This window comes from Schistocerca cancellata, chromosome 1, assembly GCF_023864275.1.
Source record: "Schistocerca cancellata isolate TAMUIC-IGC-003103 chromosome 1, iqSchCanc2.1, whole genome shotgun sequence".
NCBI classification, from domain to species: domain Eukaryota; kingdom Metazoa; phylum Arthropoda; class Insecta; order Orthoptera; family Acrididae; genus Schistocerca; species Schistocerca cancellata.
Genome location: NC_064626.1, coordinates 755,058,334 through 755,077,491, shown reverse-complemented (window position 1 = coordinate 755,077,491; position 19,158 = coordinate 755,058,334).

The following is a 19,158-nucleotide window of genomic DNA, read 5'->3' as shown; positions in this document are numbered from 1 at the left end:
ATTAACCAGCTTGGTTATCTACGGCTCTTTCTCTCCCGCATGGAAGGCTCTTCCAAGAGAATAATTCGAAGTTATGAAGCTTCGGACGTAGTTGCCCATAGTTGATCTTCATTCTGTAACTAGTTTCATACATAACTTCTATCAATGCCTGCTAAGAGGGTGAATAGTAATCGCTTCTGCGCAGATAAACGCAGGTTTCTAAAATTTGATCTCTGAGTTAAACAGAGTGACCCCATAAGTTGAATCAGTGATGAACATTCAACTGTCCTTTTTCATTCTGCTAAACGAGCTAGAAGCGTTAGGAAAAAGAGGCATAGCTAATGATTAGTTCCGATCATACCTAGCAGATAAAGTACAACGACTAGAGCCAATACATACCCCAAATAAGTCTAAACTTTTAGCAACACATCAGAACCAAGATATGTTAATGCGGAAGCCCCTTAGAGCAGCATATTACGTGTAATACTCTTCCTGGCATACATCAATGACTTTTCTAGTAGCGTTAGTTATGGGGAAAATATTCTCTTTGCTGATGACAGCAATATAAAGTTACTGAGAAAACAAGAGAACTCCTTGCACAGGAAGCCAGTGAAACCATAGAAGTTTACGGTTGGTCAACGCGCAATAAAATGACACTAAATGTGAAGAAAATTAATGTCATCAATTTCAGTTTCAAGAGCGAAAATGACTGTTACATTAAATGTAGATGGTACCACTATAGATTGCGTAACAAACACGACATTTCTAGGAATGAATATGAATTCTCAGTTGAAGTGGTGTAAAACTTACACCACCAAGTCATCAGCATGTTATGCCCTGCGAGTCATCTAATCAGTAAGTAAACTGTCAGTCTATTTTAGTTACATACATACTACTTACATGTATACTCAATTCTTAGCCTATATGATTAACATCGACATGCAGCAGGATTTTGGAACATATATTGCGTTCGAACATAACAAAGAACGGTCTATTGACACACAGTCAACACGAATTTAGGAAACATCGTTCTTGTGAAACGCAACTATCTCCTTACTCACACGAGGTATTGACTACTATCGACAAGGGATTTCAGATTTATTCCGTATTTCTAGATTTACTGAAGGCTGTTGATATGTGGTACCTCACAAGCGACATGTAATCAAATTGCGTGCTTATGGAATATCGTCTTAGTTGTGCTACTATATTTGTGATTTCCTGTCAGAGAGGTCACAGTTTGTAGTAACTGAAGGAAAGTCATCGCGTAATAAAAAAGTTATTTCTGGTGTTCTCCAATGTAGTATTAAAGGCCCACAGCTGTTATTCATATAAACGATTTAGGAGACAATCTGAGTAGCCGTCTTAGGTTGTTTGCAAATGATGTTGCCGTTTATCGTCTAGTAAAGTCATAAAAAGACCAAAACAAATTCCAAAACGATTTGGAAAAGATATATGAATGGTGCGAAAATTGGCAATTGACACTAAAGAATGAAAAGTGTGAGGTCACCCACATGAGTGTTAAAAGGAATCCGTTAAACTCCGGTCACACGATAAATCAATCAAATCTAAAGGCCGTAAATTCATCGAAATATCTAGGCATTGCAATTACTAAGAACTTAAATTAGAAAGAGCACATAGAAAACGTTGTGGGGAAGGCGAACCAAAGTCTGTGTTCATTGGTAGAACACTTAGAAGATGCAACAGATCTATTAACGAGACTGCCTACACTACACTTGTCCGTCCTCCGTTGGAGTACTGGCGCGCGGTGTGCGATTCTTACCAGATAGGATTAACGGACTACATCGAGAAAGTTCATAGGAGGACAGCACGTTTGTATTACCAAGAAATAGGGCAGGGAGTGTCACGGACATGATATTGGATTTGGGATGGACATCATTAAAACAAAAGCTCTTCTCGTTGAGGCGGGATCTTCTCATGAAATTACATGCTCCAATGTCTTCTCCGAATGTGAAATATTTTGTTGACGCCGACCTACATAGGGAGAAATGATCTTCATAATAAAATAAGGGAAATCAGAGCTTCCACGGAAATATATAGGTGTTCGTTTTTTCCACGCACTGTTCGAGAATGGATTAATAGAGAACTATTGTGAAGATGGTTCGATGAAACCTGTGCCAGGCACCTAAATGTGATTTGCAAAGTATCCATGTAGATTTATATGTAGATGTAGATCTAATTATTTTCTGGGGAACAAATGTACAAAATTTGATCGCAATTTTCGAACTACAGAAAAATAACAAGAATAATAACCAAATATAGTAGTAGAAATAATTGTAAAGATCTCTTCAGAATACTGAAGGTTCTAACTACACCATTTGGGTGTATTTATCAGTAGGCTGTACACATCAAAAATAAGAAATAACATTTTTATTGCACAAACAGTTCCGTCCGTCACCATGGTAGAAGAGAGAGACTGAACTTACATTTACCAAAAAAGAGTAAGCATAAAACTCAGAACAGCATTTTCTGCCACGGAATGGAACTGTGTAATAAGTCGTCCAAGGGGCTTAAAGAGCTACTAAAACATATTTCTTGAAAAGGCGGTTAAACAATACAATACATTATACACATAGAAGATAACAGAGAGTGGAGTTTGGAAAAAAATGTCACTATAAAAAAAATAATTACAATAATAAAGATAATAAAACATAACACGTTCACACTACGTTTTCTTGCTTTTTTCGAAAAACGTATTTACAAAACTATGTAATGCATAATACTAACCACCTTATCCTCTTTCTGAGGTGAACATCTCACTCGTTATAGAGGACTGCTGGCTCAGTTCTTCAGCCCAGCAAATGGGAAGATGCAGTACAGAAAATGGAAACCAGGCATCTTCACCATGGTCTGACATTAGCTCATAGTGTGTGTAGTCTAACATTACGAAAGAACGTATATGTACTTGTGTAGTGACTAGGGTTGAGAAATCAATAAACAGTTTAGCACTAGACTTTCACGTTATTTAATAACATCTTTGCAACATTATTGTACACTAGGGAGAAACAGAATCAGGTAGCACTGTTTTAAGTAGACTAGCCTGGTGTTCGGCAGGACGGAGGTACAATCTTCAGCTGACCATCCTGATTTAGGTTTTCCCTGGTTTCCCTAAATCACTTCAGGCAAATACCGGGATGGTTCCTGCAATAAGGCCTTGGCATACTACCTCCCCCGACCTTGTCAAACTAGACGTGGAAGTATGTGAATTACGATGTTTTCGTTGTTCTTGAATTGTAATTTCAAGACGTCCAATATTCTTGTACAAAGTGATCTACGAATGAATGAAACTATTACTACTACTATTAAAACTACTATTACTAGTACTACAAACCTTTGAATGTTTCTGTTGCTAGCAGAACTTCAGCTGACAGTAACACTCGCTGAAACTTTCGTAAGAAAATCACCATATAAGTGCAATAGCTGCATAATTTAAAGTGTTCTTTGCAGCTAAGTACAATGTGTTAGATTGCAACACTAACATCAAGACCTGTAGAGTGCCTGTAGATTTCATTCACTACCGCTCTCGCGTCTAAATTCACAAAATATCTACTGGTATGTAATAGAACAAAGAAAAACCGTCGCAATGATAGGTGCACTGCCCCTTTCGAATAAATCATCGGCTTTGCTGTCTATACACGTAAACAGACACACCTCTGCCTGGTGGTCAGAACCAGTGTCAAAAGCTTTTAAGGCTGTTGCTGGGTAGGTTGTGCTAGGAAATAAATGTCAAGAAAATAATTCGATACGTTGCCCGTTCCCGAGTTAATTAGCATTGAGGTTAGCCAATTTGGCCTTTGAGCGCGAAAATTCAAGGAGCCCGCCAGATACGGTATCGCCAAAATTTTTTTGCGCCTGGTTTTCCGAAAACAAGAGAGTGATACAAAAATTGGTCATGCGACGGTAGCAGGGATCGAACCCAAGCCAAAGGCTGACCAGTCTCGTCCGCTACCATCTACCCTATGAGAGTCCGCCCCCGTTAGCTGAGTGGTCAGCGCGGCGGAATGCCACGCCAAGAGGCAAGGGTTCGATCCTAGCTCGAGCAGGAGGTTTTCTCCACTTAGGGACTGGGTATTGTGTTGTCCTCATCATCATTTCATCCCCATGTGGCGTCGAATACAATAAGTACTTGCCCTCGGCGGCAGCACTTCCCCGAATGCAGGACTCCCAGCCCACAATGAATGCCGTACATTCATTTCCATTTACGCTATGAGAACAACTGACACTAATTTCATCTGGTGAGCCGCTTGAATTCGCGCTTGAAACGGCCTGATTATTCAACACTAATTAAATCGGAAACGACTCAACGTGTCAATTTTTTTTCTTAACAATTAATTCTCACCACAATCTACCCTGCAACACTCTTACAAGTCATTCAGACTGTTTCTGATTACCCTTTACATAACACTGGGCTTCCATATTTTTTGTCTAAGATATATAGCCCCAGAATGAAATGAACTACTTTCATTCTCCTGGTTCCACCCAAAGTTTACCTAGATTTCAAGGCAAGTGCTGGAACTGGGAATTCCTTCGCAAATATCGCCAATTGCGGCTACCAACTCGTTTGGCATTTGGCTGAAAAGTTCCTAACTCTCTCATGGGTCATCACTCGAACAGGCCCCTGTACCTTAAATGGAAGGAAATGAAAAATATACAAAAAATTCTGAAAATATTTAAAGGACACAAATCGAATGTAGACAGCTAAAGTAAGGAAAAAGCATGATACCACAAAAGGAACTATTAGATGAAATGGGCAGATTTTCTATCCGAAGATCAAGAAGCAACGGAAACACCAAAAGAACTTCGTCTGTAGAAATATCTTAGTGAAATGAGGACTAGACTAGAAAGGCGAATGCGCTAAGGTAGCAAAAAAATAACAACCGACGCTGGAATTTGTAGCACATATTACGGAGTGCGTTGACTAGAGCTGCTATACCAGTTGGCAAGAAGAAACAGTTGCCATAATTATTACGTATGGTTTCCACATCAATGGAATTTCCCGTCGGTACATGTAGGAACATATTAAAAACTGGAATACACAGTACTGATGCTCCACAGTAATATTTGTTTTGTAGTTCGGTGTGAAACGGCTCTCAGTTCTTTTAGCATACAAAACCGAAAGCAGGTTCAAAACGAACTACAGTGCAAATATCATTGTGGAACACCAAAACTGTGTACCTAGGTTTTTAATAACAGAATGTAGACAATGAAAATAGGGAAAAAGGAAAACAGGACGCATTATAAAGATAATATTATTAAAGGAGCTAACAGATTAAACGGACAGATTTTCTGTTCGAAGATGAAGAAGCCACGGAGACACTAAATATTTATAAGAAACTCCATAAACATGTTCATTTCTCAAATTTTCTACTGAATGTTTGCAGCAGAATAGTATCAAGCAGACAATGCCACTCAAACTGAGTTGCTAAACACGATTTTTTGAAATTTCTTCACCAAAGATAACAAAGTAAATCGAAAACAGCTGCCACCATGAGAAACATAGAAGTGTAGCAAAGCAGCTTGAATTACTTAATAAAGGCGAGGGTCTTACTCCAGATTCTACGCCAGCTACGTTCCTTTCAGAGCATGTTGATACAATGGTTCCATACTAAACAATCATATACAACCGTTCGCTCGATGATAGACCCGTACCTAAAGACTGGAAATTTGCATAGCTCACACCAGTAGCCAGGGAAGGAACTCGGAGTAATCCAATGAATTACAGACCAATATCACTGATGTCGCAGTAGGATTTTGTACGTAACATGCACTGTTTAGTATGACAGAAAATCAACAAGGATTCGCAAAATGTCGTTCTTGTGAAATACAACTATCTCTTTATTCACAAGTGCTATCAACTGGTGTTCTCAAATTGACTCCACATTTATAGATTTCCAGAAGGCTTTCGACACCGTTCCTCACAAGTGACCGAAACAAATTACGTGCGTATGGAGTATCGTCTTAGATCTGCGAATGAATCTGTGATTCCGTTTAGGAAGGTCACACGCAAAGTTATCGAGTAAAACAGAAGTTCCTCAAAGAAGCGTTAAAGGCCCTCTGCTGTTCTTAATCTATACAAAGGGTTTGGCATACAATCTGAATAGCTTTCTTAGATTGTTTGCACATGATCCTGTCATTTACCTTCTAGTAAAATGATTATAAAAACCAATTGAAAAATTATTTAGACAAGATATCTATATGGTTTGAAAATTGGCAATTTACTCTAAATAATGAAAAGTGTGAAGTCATACGCATGAGTACTGAAAGGAGTACGTTAAATTTCGATTACGTGATAAACACGCAGATCTAAAGTGTGTCAGTTCAGCTAAATATAGCAAATACAACTTTGAAGAACTTAAATTGGAACGATCACGCAGATAATGTTGGGCGGTAAGCGAACCAAAGACTTACGTTTTGTTGGCAGAACTTATCGCAGTTGCAACAGGTCTACCAAATAAACATCTTACACTATGCTTGTCCGACCTCTTCTGGAGTCCTGTTATGCGGTATGGAATATGTATCAGACAGGACTGACGAAGTACGTCGAAGAAGTACAAAGAAGGTCAACTCGTTTTGTATTATCGTTAAACAGGGGTGACGGTGTCAAAGATATGATACGCGAGTTTGCCAGGCAATATTTTGAAAAAAGGCGTTTTCGTTGCGGCCGGATCTCTTTACGAAATTTCATTCGACAACTTTCTTCTCTGAAAGTGAAAATATTTTGTTGGAGCCTGCCTACATAGAGAGAAAAGACCTAATAATGTAAGAGAAATTAGAGATCGCATGGAAAGCTTTAATTGTCCGTTTTTCCCGTGCACTGTTCAAGTGTGAGATGGCAGAGAAAGAACTTGAAGGTGATTCGATGAACCCTGTGTCACGCACTTCACTGCGAATTGCAGATAGTGATGTAGATGTAGAGGTACGGTTGAAGTATAATGTATCATTTAAAGTCAGCAATAATTGTGGTAAAAAAATTTGTAACTGGCAACTTTATGTATAGTAAATAATACACTGACGGTAAAAGTTTGCAACACTAACAAGGAGTTATGTGATAGGAAAATGTTAATAGGTGTGTTTCTACATCTGAAAAATGATATCTGCTCAAATTTCGCGTCATTTGAATAATAGTAGATGATGCAAATGAAGTTTGCTTTAAATATACGCTGTAACAGTCCTGAGTGTTTGTTACCCTTGAAATTGCCCATGGTTAGTCAGAAATGCCTTTAAGGTGACAAAGACATCGTTATCAACAGCTCATTGAGTTTGAATGACGTCTTGTCATAGGGCTGCTAGAAGCTGGATGTTACTTCTGTGATAAAAGACCTGGCAGAAATGTAGCCACGGTACTTGACTGCTGGCAGCGGTAGTCACGGGAATGTAGGGTTGCAAGAAGACCGGTCTGCAGATCTCCAGGTGACCCTATGGCACTACCGGCAGGGAAGACCATCGTGTTTATAATATGGCTCTGGTACATCGTACTGCATCTGCAGCAGCAATTTGAACAGCAGTTTGAGAAAGGAAGAGTCACTCTCCCATTTATTTTAATATTCAAGGCTACTCTTTAATGTTGTTATTACAACCTAGATATCATTTTTGTGACACGTCAGGAAGTACATCGTTAACGCACGTGGGATCTTTATCGTGGCTCTCCTTCGAATAGTATTTTCTGGAGGTGAGAACGAGCAGGCAGTTTGGTCATTTAACAGTAAATCTTCCAGTGTACACTTCGGGCTTCGAAACCACATGCAGCTGTTAGGGAAAGGAACATCTAGAAGCACTTACTGGGCACAGAACACAGGTCCTAAGAATTTCTCACACCAGTGTGCAGACAATGCTTTCGGCCGAAGAGGCGAATAAACTGCCTGCCTGGATCCATTTGTTAGGCACCTCTAGCCACGGCAGGGGCGGGACGCAAGAGAGAAGAAGTAGGTCGCCTGGGCAAGGCGTTTTGATAGTGTCATAAATGCCCATTGTGTAAAGGGATGGCAACCATAAAAATTCACGAGTTTCCATGTTCGCCTTGGATAGGGCGCTATCGATGATGTCGTCAGGTTGTGTCGTTCTTGTGCATGCTGAGCTTTCTGGGGAGCCCCAGGCCTTCCGAAAAATTTTAGAATGGAACACAGCATTTATGGTGGCTTTTAAATGCTCTATGTTGGGACGCAAAAGCGCTTATCTTAGTTTAGGCGAGGTACCTGGTCGGACACACTGTAACGTCGGCCCATCCAGATAATGATCTCCGTGATGAAGGTGTTGTTCACTTTAGGCCAAAACGGAAACTCAAAACATACTGCCTAGACTGGAAGTTGGAAAAACAATTCGGGAGCGTAATGTCTTCACCTTCCTGTGCAGGAACTTACGAGTGAGGGATTGGCCGCTTCTCCAGAAAACAACAGACTATTATTAACTTTGATTAGGATTGGCCAGTGGGTAGAGCAGACGAGTTAGATGAGAGACGTGGAGCTCGTAGAATCTTGTGACTGGCATTAAATCCTTGTTGGGACGGTTGCATGAGTGTTTTGGACGGTTTACCGAGATTTTTTGGAAAGGAAGAAGCGGTGAAACTTAGTCTTCGATTCAGACTCCTCTCTGCAGAGGATTCTGGTCCTGACTCTTATTATGAGTGGGTTGCACTTGGGACACTCGTCCTGAGAGTGACTTCAAACTGACTGAGGAGCCTATGGTGAAGTCTTAGCTGTACCGACAGTTCAGACCCCAGTCATCTCAAACAACTTGGTGTGCCGAGGGCAGTCTTATTCTTATCAGGTCTGCCACCTTGACGTTTGATGTCCTTGTGTGCACTTCCCTATAAGCCGGCCGCGGTGGTCTCGCGGTTCTAGGCGCGCAGTCCGGAATCGTGCGACTGCTACGGTCGCAAGTTCGAATCCTGCCTCGGGCATGGATGTGTGTGATGTCCTTAGGTTAGTTAGGTTTAAGTAGTTCTAAGTTCTAGAGGACTGATGACCACAGCTGTTAAGTCCCATAGTGCTCAGAGCCATTTGAACCATTTGAACTTCCCTATAAGCGAGTGAAATGGGTCCACGATATGGTCGGCGAACGGGAGCGGATTTTATGCTGCTTTTTTCAGACAGTGCCTCATTAAAGATAATTGCATGATCCGGGTAATATCTGAGGTTACTATTAATGACGTTCGCAAGGTGATTAATACACAACGTGAGCAACAAGGGTCCCAACACACTTTCCCTGGGGCACACCCGAAGTCACTTCTACATCTGTCAGCGACTCTCCGTCCAAGATAAATTGCAGCGTCCTCGCTACCAAAAAATCCTCAGCCCACTCACAAATTTCCCTTGATACCCCATATCAACCTACTTTTGATAATAAGCGTAGATATGCTAGTGAGTCAAATGCCTCAATACACAACTTTCAGTACGTAATATGAGAAAAGTGCCAGTTGGGTTTAGCCGGCCACTGTGGTCAAGCGGTTCTAGGTGCTTCAGTCCGGAACCACGCGGCTGCTACGGTCGCAGGTTCGAATCCTGCCTCGGGCATGGGTGTGTGTGATGTCCTTAGGTTAGTTAGTTTTAAGTCGTTCTAAGTCTAGGGGACTGATGACCTCAGATGTTAAGTCCCATAGGGCTTAGAGCCATTTGAACCATTTTGAGCCAGATGGGTTTCACATGAATGACGTTTCCGGAATGCACGCTGGTTGTTATAAAGGAGGTCATTCCGTTCGAGATACCCTATTATGTGTGAGCTCAGAGTATGTTCTAAAATTCTACAACAGATCGATGTCAATGATATTAGATGGTACTTTTGTAGATCACTTCTACCATTATTCTTGTACACTGGTGTGCCACGTGCTTCCTTCCAACCATAGGGCACGTTTTTCTCTTCGAGGAATCTATGATAGATTATAGTTAAAAGTGGGACTAACTCAGCCTCAAATTTCTTGTAGAATCTGATAGGGATCCTATCGGCCCATGGAGCTTTGTTCACTTTTAAAGATTTTAGCTGTTTCTGAACTCCACTGATAGTAATACTTATTTGATTCGCCTTTTCAGTGGTACAGGTATTAAATTGGGGCATTTATCCTGGGTTTATCTCTGTAAAGCAACATTTAAAAAAGGGGTTAAGCATTTTTGTTATTGCTTTGCAACCCTATATTTCTGTTCCTGTTTCAAGCAAGAGTGACTGGACGCTAAGTTTGGTCCCACTAATAGCCTCTACATACGACACCTGTGATTGATGAACTCTGACTTAGAGATGAATCAACATTTGATGACGTATTTGTATCTTTCACCCAAGCTCAGTTCGACTCTGGTAGAAGTGCAAGCGCGTTCTGTTGTGTTTGGGAGGGAGGGGAGGGAAGAGAGTGGTAGTCTACAGATGTATGCTGAGGCGTGCGTGTTGTATTTTGTTTATCTGTGGGGAAAGGCTGCTGTTTATGCACTTTATGAGCAGGTCTCTGCACTTACTGCATCGTAACAGTGGCAAGAGAACTCTTTCGGCATAGTTAGCTTAACGCCCCTTGCTGGCGAATTAATTAGACAGAGAGTGTAGAAAGTTGAGGAAGCTTCTGGAGGTTAGTGCGAAGTGCCGCGCACAGTACCCAACGGAGCAGACAGCTAGAAATACGCTGCGTGTAGTGCCGGAAGCGTTGCTGTGTGCTTGAGCGCAGAGTACATGTTCTGCAGCCAAAGCTGACGTGCCTCTGGTAATGTATCAAAGACAACCAGTGAGTCTCAAACGCTTCGCACGGTACTGCATCCAAAAGTCAGCAGCATACCTTTGCCAGTCGGAACGCTATGCTGCCCTTCAATAGCTTAAATTGCCGGCCGGTGTGGCCGAGCTGTTCTAGCCGCTACAGTCTGGAACCTCGCGACCGCTACGGTCGCAGGTTCGAATCCTGCCTCGGGCATGGATGTTTGTGATGTCCTTAAGTTAGTTAGGTTTAAGTAGTTCTACGTTCTAGGGGACTGATGACCTCAGAAGTTTAGTCCCATAGTGCTCAGAGCCATTTGAAAAATTTGAATAAAATAAATTAGCACGCCCGAAACACTTGTATCCCACGCAACGGACTTTCAAAAGCAAGTGCCGCGAATTCGGGGAAATCACTCGATTGACTCAGTGTTCAGAGAAACGCGATGACTCCTTTATTTAAGTGCTTTCGCACAGGTAAGAGAGTGAATCTACGTGGATCGGAATGTGCGTCTGGAAAACAATGAAATCGTCTGATATCCACATTCTACTCTAGCCAATACCTTTCGATAACTATGTTGAGATTGTACGTTTGTAATTCAAAATTTTATGGAAGCTAATCATGGACTGTGGAAAAAGAGAAGAGAATCGAAGAGTTGGGATATGGTGTTAAAGAAGGATCATGATAATTGAGGGGACTGATAAAAACCCAGCTTTGAAGACAAGAAATGTGGAGGTCCTCTGCTGTCTCCATGAAGAGAGAAACATGTGGAAGACACTGACTGGAACTAGAGACAAGACGACAGAACATACGTTAAAATATCCCTGACACTAGGAGGCAAAAAGTGCAGGGAGAAGAGATTGTAGTATATCAGACAAAAGATCGAAGACGTTGTTTGTAAGTATTAGATTGATTACTCTGAAGATCGCTGACCCAGAAAAAAAAAGGAGTACAATGTTCGTACCATTCATTTAGACGTTTAAAGGGTGAAGGGAGCCAAATGGCCCAACTTTGACCATTGGAGATAACCATGCCTCTGCTGTTTCTGGAGAGATGGTCATTGTACGGCCACCAAAAGCTATAAGCTCTTCTCCACCGCAGCGACGACTTCGTGTGCTCAAATCCTCGACTTCAGATTGTTCAAACGTAGTATTCCTTCTTCGTAACAGATACTCAAAGAACAAAATTTTACTCTCCCGTGGGTCAGCGGCCTTCACAAGAGGGTATTCGGAATTTTTAATCAACATAAATTCATCTGTCTAATTGCAGATAGTATCACTAAAATATGAAACATCAAAAGGTTTATTAGTTAAATAAATTATCGAAAGCTGTGAAGAAAAATGGTCGAACAAAGTTGATGAAGCTAACTAATTCTTCCAAAAACCTTGTACAAAAGATGTGAAGATGAAGCAGATTTCACACTGGCTACGAGTCACCGCTTAAAATAGAGACCGAGTTCCCAGGCAAACTAAGGACTAACTTCTGGTTAGCAAATTGGATTAATACTTCCAAAATTTGGTGCAAAAATAAATTAATCTGCAACCCTTAGGGACCAAAAAGTAAATGCCATAACATGTTAACTACTCGTTGGAAATGAAATAACTGAGGAAACGAATTGCCGGGGGTCTCTAAATCGTGCACAGGAAGTTGGACATCACAGAACACAATGTGCTAGTCATCGGACAAAGAACCATCCTCGTTGACTTGCTGTGCCGCTGTCCCCTTCACTCTAGCAGATGACCGTTATACTGAGCAATAGCTAAGAAGAGACCCATGTCAAACAGCTAAGAGTAAAACTATATGGGCCAATGTAAAACAGAAGACAAGACAGACAGTCAGTGTACAAGATTCCATAACATTTAAACTACTTGACAATGTGTAAGTAGGCTGTTTAGGTTTTTATATTGGTAACGCCACGTAGCGCTCTGTATGAAAATCACTGGCTGTGCTGTGTGCAGTCTGTGGCTAGTTTGCATTGTTGTTGGCTATTGTAGTGTTGGGCAGCTGGATGTGAACAGCGCGTAGCGTTGCGCAGTTGGAGGTGAGCCGCCAGCAGTGGTGGATGTGGGAAGTGAGATGGCGGATTTTTGGATAATCTGGAGGTGTGTCCATCAGAAACAGTACATTTGTAAGAATGGATGTCATGAACTGCTATATATATTATGACTTTTGAACACTATTAGGGTAAATACATTGTTTTTTCTCTATCAAAATCTTTCATTTGCTAACTATGCCTATCAGTAGTTAGTGCCTTCTGTAGTTTGAATCTTTTATTTAGCTGGCAGTAGTGGCGCTCGCTGTATTGCACTAGTTCGAGTAACGAATATTTTTGTGAGGTAAGTGATTTGTGAAAGGTATAGGTTAATGTTAGTCAGGGCCATTCTTTTGTAGGGATTTTTGAAAGTCAGATTGCGTTGCGCTAAAAAATATTGTGTGTCAGTTTAAGCACAGTCATGTATAATTTTTCTAAGGGAACGTTTCATTTGTCGACCCTTAGCCGAGGATACCTCACTGGAATCTTCTGATTTTTTCTTGTAGTTTGTGTAATTAGTGTAGCTATTGTTTATTGCTAGTGCGTAATTGTAGAGAGAATCTCCTTTGTAGTTGCAGTCTTTCATTGTTGTACTGTAAAACAGTTGTGGCATGCAGGTAGATTTGCACCATGTATTTCGCAGCTGCACTAGCAATTAACGAGATATTATTTTCAGTGCTATGTTAATGTGTTCTCTTATCTTTGCTCTTCAAATGGTGCTTTTCTGTGTTATCGTGTGAAATATAGTGACAATAATGGCGTGTGAAAAACGTAACACTAGGCTCCAAAGTAAACTGTGAAATAATAGTGACGACGAGCGTAGCTTATCAGCACCACTGTGTAATGAATTAACAGACATTCGAAGTAGTAATTTGGTAATTGTGCATAGGGAAATGGAGCGGGCGGCAAATAATGGTGTAGACAATGAAACAAGTAGTGAACAGGGAAGCATTATCGATCGATCGGTCGGCAACAGCTCGCCTCAGGAATCCGAAATGACAGAACACAATATTGCAAATACTGTAGACTCAGGTTTTGGGTCCTCACCGTTTTCTCAAATGAGTCAAGACACATTTTCTGCTTGTCAAAATGTGAATGTTGCCGGTGAAAATGCACTGCCAAAAAGCATAGAGAAACAGATTCCAGACACTAATACATTATTATTGCAATTAATGCAACAAATAGAACAAAATCAGAGACAAACACAGCTAAAGCTTCAAAAGTTTGATACAACCCTTGAACAAACACGTGAAGATTTAACTGCTGAGTTACATAACATTGAATCGAAATGTCAAAAAGTCTGTAATGACGTAAAAACACACATTTGTGAGCATTTTCATCCTATTTTTTTCGCGGCATGAAAATGCATTACAGAATCACGAAGCAGCCATAAAACAACATGAAAATCATGAGACCTTGCAAGCTAAAATTGACTCAGTTGCATCTACCGATTCGGTTACGCAACTTGCAAAAACTCAGGAAAACTTAAAGGACACAGTAGATACGATTTCAACACAAATGGACACTCTGAAACTTGGTTCAGAAAAACTCACTGAGGAAATAAGTACACTATCGGAGAAAGTAGCCGAACTTTCGGATCAGTTCACTAACTTATCTACAAAGGTAGATGATGATCTGAATGACACTAGACCTATAGCCATCACTGACACAGAAGAGGATGAACAAATTAAGAAATTCAAACAAAATCAGAATCGAATTAATACGCAACACAAAAGAGAAATCCGGGAAGTACAAGATCAGTTGGCACAAGTAATGAAAAAATTACATATTTCAGAGGACACTCGCGCTCCAACACGGGAAGAGGGACTTAGAAATACGGAAAAGCCGCAAAATAATAACACAGGGCATTTCGGAAATTATGAAAGAAATTGGCAAGGTACACCGAATTTTGAGATGGAACCGCCGACACGAGGTAACAATGACCGATATGCGACCCGCCGACACGATGATTTGAACTATAAGCTGTTCATTACTACACGTAAATTCAAAACATTTAAGAATTCTGGCAACGACATTCATCCACAAGCGTGGCTCCATCAATTCTCTCATTGTTTTCCTCCCAACTGGTCATTAGAGCACAGATTAGAATTTATGTGTGGCTACTTAGAGAATGAACCAGCTGTAAGAATGCGATCGGTCATTCACGATTGCCACAGTGAAGGAGAATTTTATCATGCCTTCCTCTCAGCATATTGGTCCCAAGTTACACAAGACCGAGTAAAACATAGCATCATAATGATGAAACATTTTAGCTGGCAGTAGTGGCGCTCGCCGTATTGCAGTAGTTCGAGTAACGGATATTTTTGTGAGGTAAGTGATTTGTGAAAGGTATAGGTTGACGTTAGTCAGGGCCATTCTTTTGTAGGGATTATTGAAAGTCAGATTGCGTTGCGCTAAAAAATATTGTGTGTCAGTTTAAGCACAGTCATGTATAATTTTTCAAAGGGAACGTTTCAAATGTTGTGACTGATAATTCAAAAGTTGCTTTCTAAACGTAGCAGTAAATATAAGACTAAATGGTTCAGTTGAAGAAGCAAGAAAATATATTGGGTAGGTATGTAAATTCATAATATTTTTCCTTAAGTTTAATAAACACAAAAAATACACTTAAAAGAAACTTAAGTCATCATTAATATATTCACTGTTTACAACAATCTTTCATCGCTGGGGTAACATTTCGATTCCACAACTGTAGAAATCATACGGTTTTGAGGTGTAAAACTCGTCGAGCCATGTTCAGATAGCAGTTTTATCCAGACAGGATGAGATTAGATTAGATTAGTTTTTCATTCCATAGATCCGTGCTGAGGAGATCCTTGTGAATGTGGAACGTGTCATTTTTTTAAGCTGAAATAACAATACTAATAGTATGAATATATACAATTCATCATTTGTTTCTATTAAAAAAATCATCAATGGAGTAGAAGGAGTTGGCCACTAGTATGTCTTTCAGGCTCCTTTTAAACTGATCTTTCTTTGCAACTAAATTTTTTATGTCTGATGGCAAATTATTGATGATGAGTGTTCCTGAATAGTGGACCCATTTTTGAACCAAAGTAAGTGCTTTTAAGTCCTTGTGCAGATCATTTTTGTTCCTGGTATTGTATGTATGAACTGATATGTTTGTTGGAAAAAGAGATATATTATTTAGGACAAATTTCATTAAGGAGTATATATATTGAGAGGCAGTAGCTATTATACCCAGTTCTTTGAAGAGGTTTCCACAGGACGTCCGTGAATTTACTCCACAAATAAAACGTATTACACGCTTTTAGACTCTGAAAACGTTTGTTTGACTTGAAGAGTTACCCCAAAATATTATACCATATGACATTATGGAATGAAAGTAGGCAAAGTATTCAAGCTTTTTCATTTTTATGTCGCCTATGTCAGCTACCACTCAAATTGCAAATACAGATTTGTTAAGGTGTTTCTGCAGTTCTGCGGTGTGCTCCTCCCAACTGAATTTATTATCAAGTTGTAATCCCAAGAATTTAAGACTGTCAACCTCTTCTGTCTGCTCTTCTTCATACTTTATGCACATGCTGGGTGGAAACCTCTTACAGGTTCTGAATTGCATATAGTGAGTATTTTCGAAGTTTAATGTCAGTGAGTTGGCTTTAAACCAAATATTATTAGCAGATCTTTCTAGAACTACACTTGACATACTATTTATTGCAATACTTGTGTCATCTGCAAACAAAACGAACTCTGCTTCTGGCAGTATAACTGATGAGGGATCATTAATGTACACAAGAAAATCAATGGCCCTAAGAGGGATACTTGTGGGACACCACATGTAATTTCTTCTCATTCCGATGATGACTGATGACTTAATTCACTAGTCCCTTGCACTGACACTCTTTGTTTCCTGTTAGCGAGGTATGACTTGAACTATTTTGCAGCACTGCCCATGACATCATAGAATTCTAATTTATTTAAAAGGAGTTGTGGTTCACACAGTCTAATGTCTTTGACAAATCACAGAAAATGCCTGCTGCTTATAATTTGTTATTTAATGAATTAAGTACATTTTCACTGAAGGTGTAAATTTAGCTTTCTCGATATCAGAACCCTTCAGAAATCCAAACTGTGTTTTTGATAATATGTTATTTGTGGTCAGATGGTTGAAAAGCTGCCTGTACATTACTTTTTCTAAAATTTTTGAAAATGCTGGAAAAAGTGAAATCGGTCTGTAGTTTGATGGTATCTCTTTATCCCCTTTCTTGAATAGAGGCTTAACATCTGCATATTTTAGCCAGTCAAGAAATGTTCCAGTTATAATTGACTGGTCACACAAGTAACTTAGAATTGTACTAAAGTCACAAGAACATGCCTTAATTAACTTTGCTGATAGTTCATCGTAACCGCTAGAATGCTTTGTTGTTAAAGATTTTATTATGGAAGTTATTTCTTTTGGTGAAGTGAGTGACATAATCATGTATCTGAAGCTATTTGTAAAGGCTAGTTTCAGATATTCAAGGGCATTATTTACTGATCCTGACAATCCCATTCTATCAGTAATGGATATAAAGTACTTGTTAAATAGATTTGCCACACTATGCCCATCGGTTACTAATGTGTCATCTACCCTTAATGTTATTTGCTCCTGTTCTTTCTGGTTCTACAAGTCTCCTCTTTCACTATATCCTGTATTGTTTTTATTTTGTTCCATGACATTGCTATCTTCTTCTCATAGTGCATTTGTTTAGATGTCTGAATTACTTTCCTTAATATTTTACAGTATTCCTTGTATTTAGCTAAATCATCAGCATTGGAGCTATTCTTGGTCGACAGATACATTTTCCTTTTTGTCTTACAGTAAATCTTTATTCCTTGTGTAATCCATGGTTTTATTATAGACTTCTGTTTAATTTGAGCAACTTTTAGAGGAAAACAGTTTTCAAACATGGTACTGACGTTGTTCATGTATGTGTTATATTTTTCATTCATGTCATGAGCACTATAAACATCTTTCCAGTTCATATCTTTGAGCAGTTTTCTAAAACACTCATGTTTTGGTTGATTGACTACTCTCCTGTACTCAGATTTAGCAGCCTTGATAATCTACTTAGAATTTACATCTTAAACAAGGGGATAGTCCATTTATTACAGGTTTTATGATATGATTTTGTTCCTTTGATTTGTCTATAAAAATGTTACAATGGCTGTCCTTGTGGATTTAGTGATCCTAGTTGGAAAGTTTACAGTGTGAGTTAGATTGAAAGACAACATTACTACCTGCAGTAAATGTTTACTGGAAGATTGCATTAGAAATCTGTATTAAAGTTACCGGTAATCAAAATTTCTCCGTTTCTTCCTGTCAAATAACCCAAAAGAGGTTCTAGATGATTTATGAATATATTATAATTTCCTGCAGGTGCTCGGTAAATTGTTACTATTGTATAGGATCTGTTATGGAACTCTACTACTGTTGCACATGCTTCTAGATGCTGCTCTAAACAGAATTTATTAATATCAATGTTCTTGAATTTATGGGACTTTTTAATAAATGTGGCAACTCCTCCTCCATCCATATGTACTCTGACGAAGTAGAAAGCTAGCTTAAATCTTGAAATGTCTAACATATCTATACCAGTGGTCACTTGATGTTCAGAGAGGCAGATTATGTCAATTTGCTTAGATGAATTCATTTCATAAATACAAATGAATAGTTCATCAACTTTATTTCTGAGTCCCGGAATGTTCTGGTGTAATAAAGATAACTGATACTGCATACTAATGGGATTATAACTGCTTTGGCGAAGATGAACTGGCAGTTTCTGATTACTTTCTGTTAAACATTGTTTAAATGGAGGCTGTATGCTGAAATCTGACTCCTGTTCATCTGTTTTCTCAAACTGAGTGTGTCTGCCAATCTCTCTTAAAACTCGTTTTCTTTCTCCCTGCCCTATCCTAAAAAATACATCCCTCTGACACCTGTGACCACTGGTATTTTACCACTTGTGACAGTGTCCCCCCTTAAGTTTTCTGCAATCAATCCAGACATTTTCCCTTCCATTTCCTATTGAGGTGAAGGCCATGCCTAGTGTAGTCCCACCTATCGATAGCATCCACAGGAATCAAACCAGTTCACCCTCCTGATGGAAGAGTTCAAATGAGGCCGATCATGGCGTCTCAACACAGACGCAAATCCCACACTCGTATGCTTCATTGCTGATGCTGTCTTCACCAGGTGGAATATTCAGAGTCTCTGTCAATGCTATTTCTCGGACCACCCACTTTAACCACAGCACCCTCGTTAGTGAAATCCTTGCATAAAGAACCTACATCCTCTGTTACCTGATCCAGATCTGCACTAGGCTTGAAAAAGTTTGTGACCTGGTACACTGGACCTAGATTTTCCTGTAGTAGTTGGCCAACACCTCTACCATGGGAGCTACATAACAACAGAACTCTCTCTTTACAAATTTACATGATGGATGTC